An 18195-nucleotide genomic window follows, 5' to 3' on the forward strand; every position below is an offset into this window, starting at 1 on the left:
AGGTTCCAGAGACTAATAACCTTCCTGACGTTCTCAGAGGCGACTCAGAAACGCCACCAGGGTGGGCGCCACGCTGGTCTAGGGCAGGGCTGACCTACAGCAGCACTGTCAGCTCTTGGGCTGGGTCATTCTTCGCAGGCAGGGCTGCCCTGTGTGTGCACAGCAAGATGCTAGCCAGCATCTCCCACCTCTCCCCACCGATACCAGAAGCACCCCCAAATTGCGACAATCAAAAACGTCTCTGGGGGGCGCCTGGGTGGCTCAGTCGTTAAGCGTCTGCCTTCGGTTCAGGGCGTGATCCCGGCGTTATGGGATCGAGCCCCACATCGGGCTCCTCTACTGGGAGCCTGCTTCTTCCTCTCCCACTTCCCCTGCCTGTGTTCCCTCTCTCACTAGCTGTCTCTCTGTCAAATAAATAAATAAATAAAATCTTTTATTAAAAAAAAACCACACACACAAAAAAAACGTCTCTGGATGCTTCCCCCAGTTGAAATCTCTGATCTATATTAACTCCCAGCAGCAAACAACACCGAACAATCTCAATCCTGTTAAGTGCTTCCCGGTGAAAACCCTTCTCTCTTTGGTTATCATTGTACCCCTCCAAAAAAATCCAATAAAAAGCACTCACAAGAGACTGTAGACAATATATAAGTCTCTATATGAAACAGTTAATATTATTGGTCACAGGAAACCTTGTGCATTGATTTCCTCTGATTAAAACAGGCTCGAAATGTCACTGGCTACTTAGTTGCCTCTGGAATTGTAAGAGGATGTGGTGTTCATTCTGTCGTAGGTTTGCTCCCTCATTCAACAAATATTGTGTTTTCAGTGTGCCAGGCATTGTTTCAGATGAATAAGACAAACAAAAGCCTAGCCCTCAGGGAGCTTATGTTCTAGTCGGAGAACAAAGAGATCAAGGAATCATTACAGTCCATCATAAGTGCCGTGAATAATATAAAAGCACAAATGGGTTAGAGCTGCGCTATCCTACAGAGTAGCCACTTGTCACACATGGTTATTAAGTCCATGAAATGTGGCTCACTCAAATTGAGCTGCACTGACCACATCAGATTTCAGACTTAACACAAAACGAGAGCGTAAAATGTCTCATTAATAATTTTTATATTGATGAGATGTGGGAATAAGATTTTGGATATACTGGATTAAATAAAATCCATGATAAAAATTAATTTTGCCTGTTCTCTTTACTTGTTTAGTGTGGCCGCTAGAAACTTAATACAATGTGTGCGGCTCACCCCATATTTCCACTGGGCAGTGCTGGGCTGGAGAAACCAGATGGAGGTGGGGAGCTCCTCCAGCCTGAGAGGCCAGGGAGGGTCACTCTACCATCTGGAGGACCAGCATCCCAGCCCAAGGAAATGGCAAATTCACAGCTCTGCAGTGGGAATGAACCTGGTCCATTAGAGCAACAGTGAGGCAGTGTGGCTCCGCCGGGGAGACACGGGGAGGGAGGGAAGGAGCTGAGGATGACTGGGCTGCGGGCCAGGCACAAGGCAGGGGCTTGAAGGCCAAGCTAAGGGGTTGGGATTTCATCCCAGGAGCCATGGGAGAGCATGGGGGTTTGCATCAGGGAACATCATGATCTCATCTATGTTTTAACCAGGATGCTACACTCTGCTGGTTGTGTGGGGAGAGGACTGCCATTCAAGCAAGAACAGAAGCAGGACCACCAGGAGGGAGGCATCAACCTCGTGGGACCCCTCAGGCTTTTGGCCACTCCGGGGCAGCTGGCAGGGTTACTTAGAAGAGGACAAGAAGGGTGCCTGGGTGGCTCAGTCAGTTCAGCAGCTGACTCTTGGTTTCTTTTTTTTTTTTTTTTTTTAAGATCTTATTTATTTATTTGACACAGAGAGAGACAGCCAGCGGGAGAGGGAACACAAGCAGGGGGAGTGGGAGAGGAAGAAGCAGGCTCATAGCGGAGGAGCCTGATGTGGGGCTCGATCCCATAACGCCGGGATCACGCCCTGAGCTGAAGGCAGACGCTTAACGACTGCGCCACCCAGGCGCCCCCGACTCTTGGTTTCTACTCAGGTCGTGATCTCGTGGGTTATGGGGCCAAGCCCTGCATCTGGCTCTGTGCTCAGCAGAGAGTCTGCTTCTCCCCTCCTTCCTCTCTCCCTCGCCCCATTTTGAGAGAGAAAGTGTGAGAGAGACCGCATGCTCGCTCAAATAAATCTTTAAAAACAAAAAGAGGATAGGAGATGACATCAGAGATGCTACTTCTTTCCCATAGGATAGATAAGTCTAGTTAATTCAACTTCCGTTAAAATTTTGATTATATATAATACCTCTTTCCACCACAAGAGCAGGTAAATGAAGCTGTTGCTTTGGGGGGGGGGGTGTTGTTTGTTTGTTTTTAAGAAAGAGAAAGAGTACAAAGTGGAGGACAGAGAGGAAGAGAGAAAATCTTAAGCAGGTTGCCCGCTGAGCACAGAGCCCAATGTGGGGCTTGATCCCACAACCGTGAGATCACGACCTAAGCCGAAACCAACAGTCAGACGCTTAACCGATTAACCGACTGAGCCACCTAGGCACCAGTGATTATCCAAATCGAGCATCGGGATTCTCAGAGCCATCCCGCTGCTTAATGAAGTTCAGCTAACCTGCCTCCTCGCAGAGCAGGGAGGGTGTTGGCCTAGCTTTCCTCTGTTAACTGGTTTCCTATTTCCTTGTACCACCACACTAACTACGTTTTTAAAACTAGAGGTATTTAGGTTTGTCACTGTGTTGGCCTCACGTAATGCACTTACTTCATTCTTGCTCCTTTACTATTAACTCAAAATTTGGTTTTCTTCTCTCATGAGGCTTTCGGCCCTTTTAATTGGGCCCTATTTTTGCATCTCAGCCTCCTGGGTTCACCCCCACAAGCCCTAACTCAAGAGTGTCCGCAAACAGGAGCCCCGGAGCTCATTTGCTTTGGTATTTGCCATTTGCCATTTGCTCCACTGTTGCTAGATCCTCGTTTCTCCCCTCGCTCACTGGTCACTCCTGCCACTGGTGAGTCATTTGCTCTGAGTCATGCCTGGCTGGGATGCAAAGGCCAGGAAAATGCCTCAGAACACACACCTGGCTTATGAAAGGACGTCACCGAGGAATATGGTGTTTTCCTAAGTGGATTCAGTAATTAACCAAAAAAAAAAAATCCCCTTTTCTCTCCTTTTTCCCCCCCTCCAAATTTGCCATTTCCCTCAGCAGTTGCTGGAGATTATTCGTACGGTGGAACAAATCGCGGTCATTCGTCTTGGACTGTGAGAAGCAAGAGAATGTTTCTGGAATGAGCCCAGAAAACCCCTGAGGACGAAGGCAGATCCTTCTTACGTAACGTTCTTGCTCTGTTGCACAGCACCAACCTCACACACAGGCCACACGGGAGTCGCTCTTCCTTGGAGAGCCAAGGAGCTGCTGTTCTAATGGGGACCCCTACACCGTACCTAAAACAAGGAAAGATGAGAACCGCCCCCGACCGGAGGGGGACCGGGATTGGACCCTGGGACAGAAAGACAAGCTGCCTGGAGCTGCATGCCAACGCGGCCCTTAGGAGCTGTAGACAGCGGGCAGGGGAGTTCCTGTGGGGGCCAGCGTGATGACCCCAGACAGCGCCGAGCACACTGCTGGGTATGGCAGAGCAAAGCCAGTCAGCAAGACCCGTCCCAGCAACAACCCCCACCCCCACAGGAGCACAACCGCCGCCCCCACTTTTCTCCCCCAGAATGCTCCCCCAGCTTGCCTCCTGTCAGGGCTAACCCTGACATTAAAGGAACTGGACTCTGAGAACCACCCCAGGAATGGGAGCACTTTCCTCACCCTCTGGCCTCAGAGCCGCACATTTTACATCACAGACTCATTTCTTCTGAGCACCTTCCCTCCAAACATAAAACTCTTGGCAGACGTACTGCCATCAGCTCCTTACACATGGGAACTCATGGGCCCATCAGGTCCCCACAGAAGGGGTTCTGAAAATGCAGCAGGAAGGAAGAATGGAAAGCAGGGATGTAAGCACGGCCCCCCAGGTGTGTGTATGGGGAGGTGGCACTCAGGGGCACTAAAGGGGACAGCAGATCTGGAAGGAGACAGAGGAAAACTGGGGGTGATGGGTGCCCCTGGGGAGGGGACTGGGAAGCTGGAGAGGGCAGGGAAGGCAGACACAGGAACTGCTCTTCACTGGACATCTTTTTTGATCATCTGAATTCTGTACCATCTGCATGTATTAGCTTGTCCAAAAATTCATCACATTAAATAAGGGAGGGATTATCTATCTCCCTTGATAAGGCGATATTAACAGAGTCAGAAATGAAAAGGTCTCAAAGGCGAAGGTGTAAATCATTTCGGATATTTCGCTGGCAGCTTGCCCTGCTCTCATGCACTCCCCTATCCCCAGCCCCCAAAATACAAAGTTTCCCCATGAATTCCTGGATGGTTCATTCTTGGAACATCAGCAATACTTTTTCCGGGTCATAACCTGGGACACCGAAACCCAGAACTCTTAAAACCTTATGGAAAAGCCCCTCTGAATCACTGGGAAAGCCCAACAAGGGGAAATGCAACTTCTCCTGAGGTTCTAGCGCCTGTCAGAGCTGGCCACATGAGGCCTCCTGCTGGGGATGTCAGGCCTGCACCGTTTACTTCACTGTGGGACAGCCATGCCTTCACTACAAGGCCAGGGTAAAGCAAACCGCTGAGGAAGGAAATAATCCCTCCAGGGCTCCCGCAGAGCCATCAGACAAATCCTGCATCCCACCCTGGGCTTGCGCCACTAGTAAGACCTATCCGCTAACAGGCGGGGGTGGAGGACTGTGGAGAGGCCATAGGCCTTCCAATCTGATGCAGGAGACTCATCTTGTCTTCTTGACCTTGGGCAAGTCAGTCAATTGCTTGGACCCGTGGCCTCCTCACTTTGACACCACTTACCTTGCAAGTTGTAAAGAGCACAATGCTTTATGTCAAAATACTCAAATCCATGTTATTATCCCTAAAGGGAACCCAGCACCTCCTGCCAGTCTTTCCCTTTAAAATGTCACTAGACCCTGAAGTAAGAAGGTATTATACATTGAATTGTTGAAAAAGATATGTTGAAGTCCTAACCCCCAGAATCTGTGAAGGTGAACTTATTTGGAAACAGGGTCTCTGCAGATGTAATTAGTTACATTACGATAAAGTCATAATGGAATACAACTAATTTGATGGTGTTCTTATATGAAGAAAAGACACACACACACACACACACACACACACACACACACAGAGACACAGACACACACAGGGAGAGGAAGGCCACGTGACCATAGAGGTAGAGGCTGGAGGGATACAGGCTGCAAGCCAAGGAACACAAGGATTGCTGGAGACCACTAGAGGCTGGGAGAGACGCAGCAAACAATTCTCCCTCTGAACTAAGAAGGAACCAACGCTGCTGGCACCTTGACTTTGGACTTCCGGTCTCTAAAACTGTGGGAGAATAAACGGAGTCATCTTAAGCCCCCCCCCCCCCCGTTTATGGTACATTGTTACAGCAGCCCCCGCAAACGAGCACAGTAAGTTATCTGGTTTTCCTATCTCTCTAGTGCTTAAAGTGTCTTGCCCAATGGCTGGCTAGTCAGCCTACGTCTGACTGTCCCCGGTACAAGAAAACTAACTTGGTATCTCCCAAGACAGCAATCCCTCCCATCTCTGAAAAGGTCTGTCATTAAAATCATTCATTCAACAAATATTTATTGAGCACCTACTATATGCCAGGCACTCTTTGGGGCACTGCCGATAGATACCGTGGTAAATGGGCAGCAGACAACAAAAGCTTTCTCAAAGAAGATCATTTCTGATATTGTTATGAAGAAAATAAAACACTATAGTATAATAAAGTGCATGGGTTGGGGACCAGGAAGAAACTATTTTAGTTGTTAGTTAAGTTTTAAGGATGTGACATCAGAGCAGTCACTTGAATGACAGGGAGCCAGCCAAGGGAAAATCTGGCAGAAGGAAGAGCCAGTGCAAAGGCCCCGAGGCAGAGTGAAACTGGATGTGTTCAAGGTATAAGAAGGAGGTGGGATTTTTGTGAGTAAGAGAGTGGTAACTCATGAAGCTGGAGAAACAAGAAAGGTCAGCTAGCACTCATATAGCACCCCAAGTAGACCACAGTGAGAAGTTTGAATTCAATCCCCAGAGTACTGGGAAGCCACTGGGGAGAGGTATGATCCAACCCATAGTTTTTAAAAGATTAGTCTGACATGATAAAGTTCTTAAAACTAACATCTTCCCGGGGCACCTGGTTGGCTCAGTTGATTAAGTGTCTGCCTTTGGCTCAGGTCATGATCCCAGGGTTCTAGGATCAGGCCCCGTGTTGGGCTCCCTATTCAGCAGGGAATCTGCCTCTCCCTCTCCCTCTGCCCCTCCCCCTGCTTGTGCACACACACACTCTCTCTCTCAAATGAATAAGTAAAATCTTTAAAAAAAACTAAAGCCTTCATAACTATAACTTGCATCCTTTGGTTCTTGGGCCACTACGCAGCAAGTTTATTAATGATAGCCCTGAACCTTCTGTGACCGTGGCTCCTCAGATTCTCAGGCTTGCCAGCTATAATTCACTCACCACTGTAGTAATTTCCAATGAATATTCTTGATTTTTTTCTATGTCTTCTTTAAATGTGATGTCCAGAAAAGAACACAATACTCTAAGCATGGAGTCGTAGATTGGAACTGTCATCGCTCTCATTCAGATCTATACGTGCATTGTTGTGCCCTAAGATCGTCTTGGCTGTTAATTCTGTTTTGTACCACTGCCCACTGAAACACAACTCAGATAACGTCCCCCCTGAAGTCCTTTTCCAGATCTGGATGCCCAGATCTAGAAAGTGGGATCAAAGTGTGTTCTCTAATGAGAACAGCTGTGTCCCGTTTGGAGAAAAAAAAAAAAAAAAAGATGTCACCATAATCCAGACAATGCCACGTATAGAATACTTAGCATCCAATAAACAAAACTACTGGGTCAGCTCCCCACGTTTCACAACCACCACACTGCTCTTCCGGGTGGAGGACAAGGAAAACTCTAAGGACATGTTTCCCTAGAACTGCTTTGCTCTCTTGCGTCACAGCTAAAGACACCTAGACTATTTAGAAACACCGAGCAATTGAGCAAGAGGCTCCTTGCAATTGTACTTCCTACTAGATTTCTCAAAGACGGATAAACAAATCTGAGTAGACGCAGACTCTCTCAGGCTTGGGTGGGGGAAGTGGTGAAGGTGCAGCTGCACTGGGGAGCTGAGCTGACTTAGTGAAGAGGCAAGTGGTGGGAGAGAGGAATGCTCTGGAGCGGATGCTGGGGAAGCCCTGGCGTCCTTGGATGCGCTGGGATGTCCTAGCCTTCCCACATCCCATTCCATAGGCTGATGACAGACTTGCATCTGGCTGAGACCAGATGGCTAGGTTTATCATTTCACTTCCCCCCTAGGGCCTAAGCGACTCTGGGCACTCGCTTAGCCTCAGTCCTCTCATCTGTGACATGGGAATGTTAACATCACCTATCACTCCAAGTTTATCGTGAAGCTCAATTGAGATTTTGTGCACAAGCCCTTCGTAAAGGACTCTGTCATGTAAAGTGAGGCGTTATTATGAGCAACAGGATTTTACTCCTCCCTTTGTGTATTTTTCCTGCTGCTGGTTGAATTTGCATGACTTTTTTGTTTTTTAATCTTCCCAGGTTGCTTTTGATGTTTCTTTAAACCTGATTATTTTCTTTTTTTGAGGGAAGAAGCAGCAAGAGGGGGGGGGCATATAGCACGACTCATTCCATTCTAAACCTTTCTTGGGATTGTCCTAAAAGACGTCCTCTCTTGGGGTCACCATAAGGCAATTTACCTCTGAAGAACCAAAGTTAATGGTCATCAAAGAGAATTGCTGTTCTCTACTCTCTGGAATCCTGTAGCAAATTATTTAAGGTTTATGATTTATTCATGTCATCCAGTAGTAGCTTTTCACTGCTTTTACTCGTTACATTCTCAAATAATACAAACCACAACTTCACGTTAACTGACACAGGCCATACAAAAGACACACACTACAAAAAAACATGGGAATGTATCCCAGAACCATACAAGAGGATAGAGATAATCATAATCACTGAGTGCCTATGTGTGAGTCCTCAGTCATCTTCATTTCTTTTATAGAAAAAGAAAATCTCCTGAGTCAACTTTTTCATTGTGAGCTGATCTCAAAAGCTTCTCTCCCTGTGTTTCAAATGCGTAAGCACTCCTATTTCTGAACAAAATGGACATAAAAACAAGTGAGAGTGGAAGGGAGAGACTGTGAACAAAGACAAAACAAACTTCCAAACGGGAATGTGTAAGAGCCCAAGGAGGAGTGCTCATGCATAACCAATCAAAATCATTCTTTTTTTTTTCTTTGCTTAATTCCCTGTTCTATATCTTGGCTGCTCTGGTTTCGGTTCCCGGAGGGGGTCCCTCTCCTGAAATGACTCTGAAACATTAGCAATAGGTGACAATGGTCTGGGGGGCAGCCTAGCCCCTGACAGCTGTCTGCGAGCCTCTACCACTGACTCACCACAGCCACAACCTCCACATCTCAGGGCGCGTCACCTGTGCCAGCAGAGAGGTAAGTTCCTGCTCGGTCTGTAGGTCGGCACCCTTGCCCCACACTTAACCACAGAGTTAGAGGAGGTGGCCATGGCTAGAGCCCACTGCAAAGTCGTTCTCTGAAATCCAATCAAGGTGCAACGTAGGCAAGTGCAAACCCGGTATGGGCGGGAAAATGCATCCAGCTCCAGGAAGACCAAATCCTGCCCTTTCCAATTCCCGGGCCACAGGACCGGTCCACCCTAAACCAGCTGTTCTAAACGGAGCGGCTAACAGGGCGCCCGTGCTGCTGTGCCCTCTGCAAACCTCTCTGCTTACTGAGACGTCCGGAGGATGGGGGAGCCTGGAAAGGCACCCGCAGAGTTGACGGGGCGGTACCCCGTCCAGAGCCCTTTCTCCCTCACCCCATACCTCACCCGTCCGCCACCCAGGAGCAGAGAGGCAGCAAACTTACGACTGAACACAGAGCACGACTTGGCAAATGTCTTTCCCAACCTGGTTCCAGGCACCCTCTCCCCAGCATGCCCTTCCAGGAGTCTGAGGGTTCTTCTTCCCCCAAGACTGAGGAGCCGCCTCCATCCCAAAGCCACTTGGCGACACCATCTGCCACCGGGGGGTGGGGACCCCTTATCCATCCCCCCCCCCAGGTATTGCACTGCCCCCCACACCGCGGGCTCCCGGATCCCCTTCCACCTCCTCACCCCCAACTCGCGTGGACCCTGCAGAAGCCTCCAAGGCCCCGACCCCCACCCCCGACCCCGCGTCATCCCACGGCCCCCTCCCTCCACCCCACGGCCCCTCACCCGCCGGCCCTCGGAGAGCTCCGCGCTGCCCCGACAAGTGACGCGTTTTCCCCCTCCCGGGCGCTGGCGGCAGCCTCTCTCACCGCGGCGGGCACCGGCCGGCGGGTCGGACCCGGGAGCGAGCGGCTGCCTTCGGGCTCCGCGCTGCGGCCACTGCGCGGGCCTGAGAGCCGGGTCCTTCCGAGGCGCCAGCCGCGCAAGCTGTCAGTCAGGCGGCCGTGCCCGCCCCCCGCCGGCCCCGCCTGCGCAGGCGCGAGACTGGCCCCGCCCCTCCCCACGAGGGCGGCCCGAGCGCCGGGCACGTGACGGGGCGGGGTGGCTGCTCGGGCCGGAGCTGTTAGGGTTCCGGCCTCCGTCCCGGATCTCTCGGTACCAGGGCTGTCCCCGGGCGGGAAGTATGGTCCCGCCGTCTGCGGGAGCACGCTCGGACAGCTCCCGTGGATTGTTGTTACGGAAAGTCGTGGAACCCGGTTTCCTGGATCTGCTTAGAACTAGGGTTCCCCCGGGGAACAGTTGGGTGGGGCGGGCCGTTCTGTGAGCACAGGACAGGGGGATTTGGTGATTTGGGTCCGGAGGCGTGGGGGAGCCCTCGCCGGGAGCCGGGGAATAAGGCCGGTTCTGTTGCTTCCGGGCCCTGAGTGTCTCTCCACCTTGAAGACAAGGATGTCTTTTGCTATTTCCTGCCCTCCTATTCCAGGGATAGGGTGAAGTCTTGACGTTAACGAACACACTTTCAAAGTAAGTCAGGCAAGGAAGCATGGTATAGAAGGGCAATCCGAGGCCTGATTTATTTTTTGAAAGGGGGAATCTTAAAAAGCTGATAGATCCCACCTCGCCTGCACCGAAAGTTCTAGGCCAGTCTGCATCTTTTCAGCAAATGCAATAAACAACTTTCAGGCCTTTCGGTTCCTGTTTCTTCCACACCTCTAAAATTAAGAAAGGAAAAGAAAAGATAAAGGTAAAAAAAAAAAAAAAAAATAGGCGTGTCTCCTATGGAAGCTTTTTACAGTTCTAGAGGAAGTATAGAAACGTAAACTGACGCCTACTCCCAATGATTTGGGGGTTTTGTCAAACGGTTCTAGCACCAGCAAAATAAGAGAATATGATCCCAGGGAGGGGGCTCACATTCTCCAAATCTGTTTCTACAGCGGCATCACAGAGCTCCAGTGCTCCTCCTGGTGGTTGCTTGTATGAAATAATGCTCTGTCTAAATAAATGTAGTGCGATCTGAAATAGGGCCAGATGTCAGTTTTAGAAAACTGCAGGCTCTCTGAAGTCCTAGGAGTTACACAGGATGATATGGAGTTCTGCCCCTTTTAGGAAAAAAGGCGACATGGATTGATGACCAAGCATCCTTCCTGTGCCCCAAGTGCACCTGCTGGTCCCTGCAAAGATGACCTCTGCAACTTAAGACTTGGTTGGCAAAGTTTAAGAAAATAACATGAAGGAAGAAGCTGGGAGCTTAATCCACAAGGGTTATGGGGTGTTTGGTGCCATAGCTGCTTCTGGTCCATTCCAGGTTTGTTTGACCAGCTCAGTGTGGCCATGATATATGAGAAGCTGGGTCTCAGGGTATTTCAAGTTTGGTATGAACTCAGGAAGGGAAGGAGTGTAGGGTAGCCTTCGTTCCCTTAAACGGACACTACAAATAGGTGGGCATGCCATTGGTGCCTCCAGCAGAATCCGAGCCCACCTAGTGGACTTTATGGGAACAGGATGGTATCTGTGGCTGGAGGAACTCCTCACCTAGTTCAGTGAGTGAATGTGGCATCACTCCGGTGATAACTGTTCAGGAAAACTGGAAAATGTGAGCTCATTGAGGGTCAGATCCCATTCAGGGAAAGTATCATTTCTCAAGAGATTCATCTGAACCCTGCCTCTCCATGCCTCAGAAAAGGTCTTCTGACCTTGCCAGAAGGTTGGAGAGAGGCAGATATGTGGCCATTAAAAAAAGGGTGGGGGAGAGTTCTGCAAACCACAGGCCACTGAACTGGACATTGGGCGTGGGAAATATTCAGGACAGATGACTCACAAAAAATATTTGTGACCCCTGAGAAGAGGAAGCACCAATGACAAAGACCAAGTCATGCTAGGTTAACCATATTTCTGTTGTGAAATGTATAGACTGCTAAATCAGGAAATATGCTAGAAATAGTGTATTTGGGCCTGAGAGGTGTATTTACCAGGATTCTTTCAGTTATAAGTGACAGAACTCAATTCAAACTGGTTTTTCAAAAAAAAAAAAAAAAGAATATATTAGCTCACATAACTCACCTAAATTCTGGGGTTGGCCCAGGGAGTTCCAGGGGTGGCAATGATATCATCAGAACTCAGTCTCTCTCCCCTACTTGACTGCCTCCCTCGGAGCTGGCTTCACTCTAGGATTAGGTGCTTCTTTATAAGGTGGTCTCCAGGAGCAACAGACATATGTCCTTTCAACTTGTGACCCCAGGGGAAGAAAGGACTCTGTCCTTCAATATTTCCAGCAAAAGTCCTAGGATTTGATCTGAATGGACCAATGTTGGGCGTGCGCTCATCCCCTTGAGCCAATCTCTGAGGCCAGGTTGTTGGGTAACTGGATCAGCCCCACCCGGCTCCTGGGGTGGAGAGCACAGGGAACTGAGAAAGAAGATTCTGGGCAGGTAGGGGAATCCAACAGATACCTCAGCATTTGCTGAGGCATCTCGTGATATTGTATAAAGGACATGAAGAAAGGGTGGGAGAAATAGAAAATTTATTGGATAGCGGAGTCAATATTTAAAAATACTTTGACTAGAGGATGGCTCCGAAAAACAATTCTCCGAGATCAACCAGGCGACGTGACTTAGCATCACTTCTGCTTCCCCACCGTGCCTATTCTCCCCTCCCCATCTGTAACATATTGCCACAAATGCTGTGGCTTAAAGTGACACAGATTTACTATTTTCGAGCTCTGGAGGTCAGGTTCTAAAATCGAGGTATCAGCAGGGCTGCGTTCCTTCTGGAGGCCCTGGGGGAGGACAGCCTCCTTGCCTTTCCAGCTTCCGGGGGCCTCCAGCATCCCTTGGCTGGGGGAGGGGGGTCTCCCTCCATCTTCAAAGGCAGCCCCTTTAAGCTGGAATAGTTCCCGGCTTTTCTGTGTCCTTCCAGGCACGGTGCACACTGAGAGCGCAGGCTGGTTGTTTCCTAGGATGTTTCTCGGTGGAGCTTGCGGTGCCTGCCCCCATAGTCAGGGAGCGCGGTGTGGGCAGCCGCACAGGTGCGCGTCCTCAGCGCATCAGATCAGGAGGCACAAACACCGGTTTGTCTCGTTATTGCCGACGCTGCTGACCAATGGCTGGGACGGTGACATATTTCTCTACTGTCATGGTATTTTTTCCCCCTTTGTCAATAATTAGTCATCTGTGGGAAAGATACTTGTAGACTATTTAAATACCCTGTTTTTCCAATGAACTTTCCCCCGGTGGCTAAGCATCCAGTAATGATAATGCTAGGCTGAGTGCAAAATGCTGAGTGCTCTAATTCGATGACTGTCGACATGTATTAGTTGACATTTCCTTGCATCTGTCCTTGCCCTTCTCCAGTTCCGTTCCCCACAAAGCAGCTAAAGTCACCTTTAGAAACCACAAATGTGACCAAATCCTCCAGTGGCTTCCTACTGCCCCTCAGATGCGGCCAGAATCCTTCCGGTTGTTCAGGCCATGCTGGGCCGGGCCCTTCCAAGCTCTCCAGCCCAGTGTCCTCACTACCCCCTCACCCTCCACACACTGGCCCCTTACAGAACTTCCAGGGATCCATGTTGCTCTCTTCTGTAAGGCCTCCCCACCTACCCTTTTGCCCAGAACCCTCTATCTCCATCCCCTGCATCCCTTTGCTTATCAAATACCCATGGTCCTTCACCTATCACACCTGAAAGGAAGCCATGTGACCCCCTAGGCCAGGCCGGATTCCCAGGTATACCTTTCATCCCACGTGTCCTTTTCCTTTATAGGAACACACCTGTTTGTAATTGTGCGCTTATTTACTTGTTCACTTAGTCTCTGTGCTCCGTAACGGGCAGGGACTTCGTCTGGTTTTGCTTACTCACGTGTCTGCAGCACCCAGCAAGGGGCCAAGCACAGAGTAGATCATTAAATGCTTGGTGAAAACCCAACATGAGTTTAAGACCAGGATCTGGGGAGGAGGAGACAAGAAGATGAGCAGACATGCGCAGGGCCTTGCTTCCAGGAGACTTCCTGATGGGGCCTTTAGCAGCAGGAGCAAGTGAGCCATCAGGGCTTGGTATAGAGCTGCATCGGTATACAGCCTGGCCTCTGGCTCCTTCGAGAAGGATTCTGGCACAGGATAAAGAAGAGGATCTTCATACGCAGACAAGGAGGAGGTCTGCAGACTAGCTGTGCTCTCTGCTTCTGTTGGGCAATCACTTCACTCTGAGCCTAAGTTTCCTTAGCTGTGCAAAGGATCACACCAGCTTCATAGGGCTATGAGGATAAGTGAGTTTATGGGTATGGCAGCCACAAAGAAGACAGATCTGTCTGGATCCTGGCTCTCCCCTCCCCTGAGTGACCTTGAGCACACTGCTCAACCTCATCAAGCCTGTTTCTTCATCTACAAAGGGGCCACCCAGTGTGACCACTCACTCATTCAGTGCATATGTATGGTTCGACAGGAGCTGGGGAAGCACTAGTGAACAAGAGTAACAAAACTCCCCGCCTTTCATGAGGCTTGCATTATAAGCCAGGGACACAACAGAGTAAGTGAAAGACACACAATAAATAAAGCTGAGATGTGACAAGGAGCAAAGCAGGGAGGGAAAGTGAAATGCGACGGGAATGGGAGGGAGAGGGAAATTTTAGATAGGGTTCCAGAGAGGAAGATGCCACTGAGTAAAGTTCCTGAAGGGCATGAGCGAGCTCTCGAGGCAACACAGAGCCCTAAGCCCAGAGCGCGGCCCTCAGTAAGTCCTCCATACACGTCCACTAGCCATACACCTTCTCCACCAAGCACGACCATGGTGCTCCAGCAGGCTCTACGCACAGCGGGAGGCGAGGTGGCCCCGTGAAAAGGAGTTAGGACACATCACACCACTTCGAGTTCTCCAGACTCCCTGGGCCTTGTCCAATACCGTGCATTGCGGACAGTCAGCTTTCTCGCTTCCCTATTCTGGCCATTGCTTCAATGCCACAAAGTCCGTGGTAAAAAATAAGGAACAACCCAAACACCCTTCCAGAAGAAACCTCTGATTTTCCACTGTACAACCTTTGGAAGCGTCCCTCTCTCTCTTTCCCACTGTTGACCTTGAAAGTGAGTGCACAAATCCTAAGTGCACCTGGCTGGATGCACTGACCCCAAGTGGGCACCCATACAACCAGCACCCAGATCAAGACACGGAGTATTATTACCTCACTGGTCACCACTGCCCTGCCTTCTCTTCCCAGACCAAACATCAGTTTCGCCCCATTCCGAACCTTTTAGTAATGGAATCATACAGCATGTACGGTCTTCTGTCTTGCTTCTTTACCCCAGCATGTATTTGAGAAGGTGACTTCTGTTGTGTAGCAGTTTACTGTATGAATATACACTATTTATTCCTTCTTTCGGCCATGGACATTGAGGTTGCTTCCAGTTCGGGGTGACTGAACATTCTAGCACGTGTCTTTTGGTGAACATAGGTTCGCGTATGCTCAGCTTCCGCAGATACGCCTAACGGCTGTCCATGACAACTGAATAATGACATTCCCACCAGCAGTGTACAGAAGTTCCAGTTACTCCAGATGCTTACCAATGCTTGGTGCTTTTTCATTTTAGATGTCCTAGTGGGAGTGTAAATACTTCATTGTGATTTAGGTTTGCGTTTCCCTGATGACTAATGAAAAAACAGCGTTTTTTCATGTTTTGGATAGTCCCTTCTGCGAAGTACCTGTTTGAGTATTTTGCCAATGGGTGTACTGTCTCATCTCATCATATTTTCATGTATTTAAAAATAAATACGTGGCTAAACAAAATTAGCAAGTTACAGACCCATTTCTTGTGTATCTGTCCAGGGATATTCTATGTACATATAAACATATATATCTCCCCACTCTGCTTTCTTACACAAGAATATACAGTTTGACACAACAGACCTGATATACATTGAAGACCAGACATTTGAATTCTCGAAAATCGGCCTCACGTTTTTTTTTACAATTGTACATCACAGGATTCCCATTGTGTGTACAACATAATTTACGAATATATTCACAGGCATATGGGGCGCTGCCAGTTTTTTGCTTCTACAGCATGTTACCGTATGTACGCAAGCACAAACAGCTTCGTGCACGTGCCTAAGTCTACCTGGAGGATAAATTCCTAAGGGGGACTGCTGGGTCAAAGGGCATGTATGCTTACATTTTTTGTGGTTCATACTGCTATCTTGCTCTGCAAAGAGATGAACAAATTTACAATTGCATCAGTTGAGTCTGTGTGCCAACACAGAGTATTACCAAACTTTCATCTTTGCCAATCTATTAAGTGAAAAATGGCATCTCCTTGTCCTTCAAATCTGCATTTACTCCTTTTACTCTGAATGAGCCCGAGCATCTTTTCACGTGTTTGAATAGAGCATCTGCTTTAAAAGGGCTGCTTCCTGGGATGAGTGGTGAGCTGGCAACCAGCTCCTGAAGGATAAACGGAACTAACCCTGGACATAGGATGTTTCCCATCCCTGCAAAGGGGATGAGAAATGGGTTTTCTGCTCCCAGGGCCTCAGTGAAATCAGGGAGAGGTTAAAAAAACAACAGCTCTGGGTTGAACCACAGTCTTAAAACAGGAAGAAACCTTAGAAATCAAATCTAATCTCACATTTTAGAGATAAAAAAAGACAAAAACAAAAGCTGAGGCTTGGAGAGGGGAAATGACTTGCAGAAGGCCTTTTTAAAAAACATACCAATTCTCTTGAGAAAGAGATGAAAACCCTTGTTAACAGTAGAGTTGTTTTTGTCAACTGCTGCTGTCCCTGTTAAACACTTTAATGAATGATTTTCTTGTGCCATTTCCTATAGCAAGGGGTGTACTTTCAAAATTACAATAAACAAGCTACACCAGGATTAAGAGACACAGGTAACACAAGTGTGGGGGCTCTATGAAGAATCATGGGGGTGAGGATCCCTCCACTCTTCATTTTTTGGGGAAGACTTTGAAATGGGTCAAAAAGATTATTAGGTGTCTTCGGTGAACAACCAGAGGTCTGGCACACCCTGCGGGGTTATCTGGTTCCCTGGGGTCTTCTCCTTTCTTTAAGCTTTTTATAACTTTACAGGTTGCAGAGAACTGATAGCAATGCAAATGATTCTTATCCATAGATATTAGACATAAAGTCAATTTTGTCTGGTGAAAATTCAATTGATTTGCCTCCCCCACTGGAATCCAGCTCTGCATCTATTAAGCAAATTCATTTTAGCATTCTTGACTGCCTAGATATATGTCTGCCTTTTGGATTTATCTCTGAACCAACTATATCATCTCACATACTTCATTAATTAGTGAGTTAAATTAAATCCTTGACATGTGTTTATGTTTGTCTGAGATAACCCTTTAAAAAAAAAAAAAAAAGACCCATTCTGGGGCCCCTGGGGGCTTAGTTGGTTAAGCGTCCCACTCTTGATTTCATGATCTCAGGTCCTAATCTCAGGGTCATGAGATAGTTAGATTCTCTCTCTGCCCCCCACCCCCCCCACCCCTCTCTCTCTCTCAAAAAATAAAAAAATTAAAAAACAAAGACCTATTGTTTTAACATTGCTCATAAGGATATCCCAAATATAGGGCTACTTGCGGTGTTGGCGTTATTCAAAGATAACCATCCTTTCTTTCAGCCAGCGCAAAAAGCATTCATCACTGACTGAAGGCCTCACTCACTTTCCTCCCTCGTGGAAACAAATCCCAAAGCAAAGATAGCAGGAGACAGGAGCCTCAGAGAGAGGTGACTAAATGCATACACAGTATCACTTTGAATGAAGAGGTACAAGGTACAGTACAAAAGTTTAAACTTTTAAATGCACTCCTTACTTCCAAAAGTTTAGCTGGAATAAGAATTTCTGGAAGCAAGAACGGTAAATGGTGAGAAGATGCCTTGCAGACAGTGAGATGCTGATAGATCCCTTGGCTGTAATCACTGCTTTCGTTAACCTTAAAACAATTCAGCGAGTACTTAACCAGTTTAATAGCAAACACTAACTGAGCACCTACTTCCCAGACCTGCGAACATTGTCCCAAATATTATAGGAAAAACAAAGAAATAAAAAACATGTGTCTACCTTCAAAGCACTTAGGACTTAGCATCTGGAAGGAATCGCTGGGATGCTCGGGGAGGGGATTAGAGGCTCAGCGCAGCCCAGGAATCCCCAGCCTGGTGCGCTTCCCCCTTTTTCCCCACGTGCTTTCTGGCTCAGTCGCTTCTACTCCCGCTCCTCTATTTCCCCATTTTCGGAGTTCTCGCTCCACACACCGTACAAGCCACACCTAAAGCTGGCTCTGAGACGACACCGCGGGCTTCGGCGCCTGGACACGAACGCTCTGCCGAATTTGACAACCTAACGGCGCGGTTTGGACTGTGCGCCAGCCCGTAGCCCCCATCCTTTCTCTTCCGGACTTCAGTTTGGATGGATCCCTTTATTTTGGCGAGAGGAGCTTTCGAGTAAAAGCCGCCTTTCACAAGGAACTGTTAGTCTTCAAGACTCTCGGCTCCGCGAGGATCCCGGCTTCCCAGTCCCCACCAATCGCCTCAAGCACCCTCTCCGCGGCCGGCAGCGGCGCGGCCGGAACTGCGCAAGCGC

At 48.6% G+C, this 18195-nt stretch overlaps 1 protein-coding gene across 6 annotated transcripts in view; it reads right to left on the bottom strand.

Annotated features, from left to right (window-relative positions):
- The window catches only part of KIAA0513 (KIAA0513 ortholog), a 71875-nt gene extending 53697 nt beyond the window's left edge, over positions 1-18178 (bottom strand). Inside the window, exon 1 of one of the 6 annotated variants that reach the window (XM_026494664.4) lies at positions 9487-9631. The gene's annotated coding sequence lies outside the window, so the exon portion shown is untranslated. Of the gene's footprint in view, positions 1-9403; positions 9632-17676 lie in introns of those variants that run through there. The other 5 variants (XM_044382352.3, XM_044382353.3, XM_048223562.2 and 2 more) reach the window with 5 other exon arrangements.
- Positions 18179-18195: the final 17 nt, after the last annotated feature.

The sequence above is a fragment of the Ursus arctos genome, unplaced genomic scaffold, assembly GCF_023065955.2.
Source record: "Ursus arctos isolate Adak ecotype North America unplaced genomic scaffold, UrsArc2.0 scaffold_19, whole genome shotgun sequence".
Lineage (NCBI taxonomy): Eukaryota > Metazoa > Chordata > Mammalia > Carnivora > Ursidae > Ursus > Ursus arctos.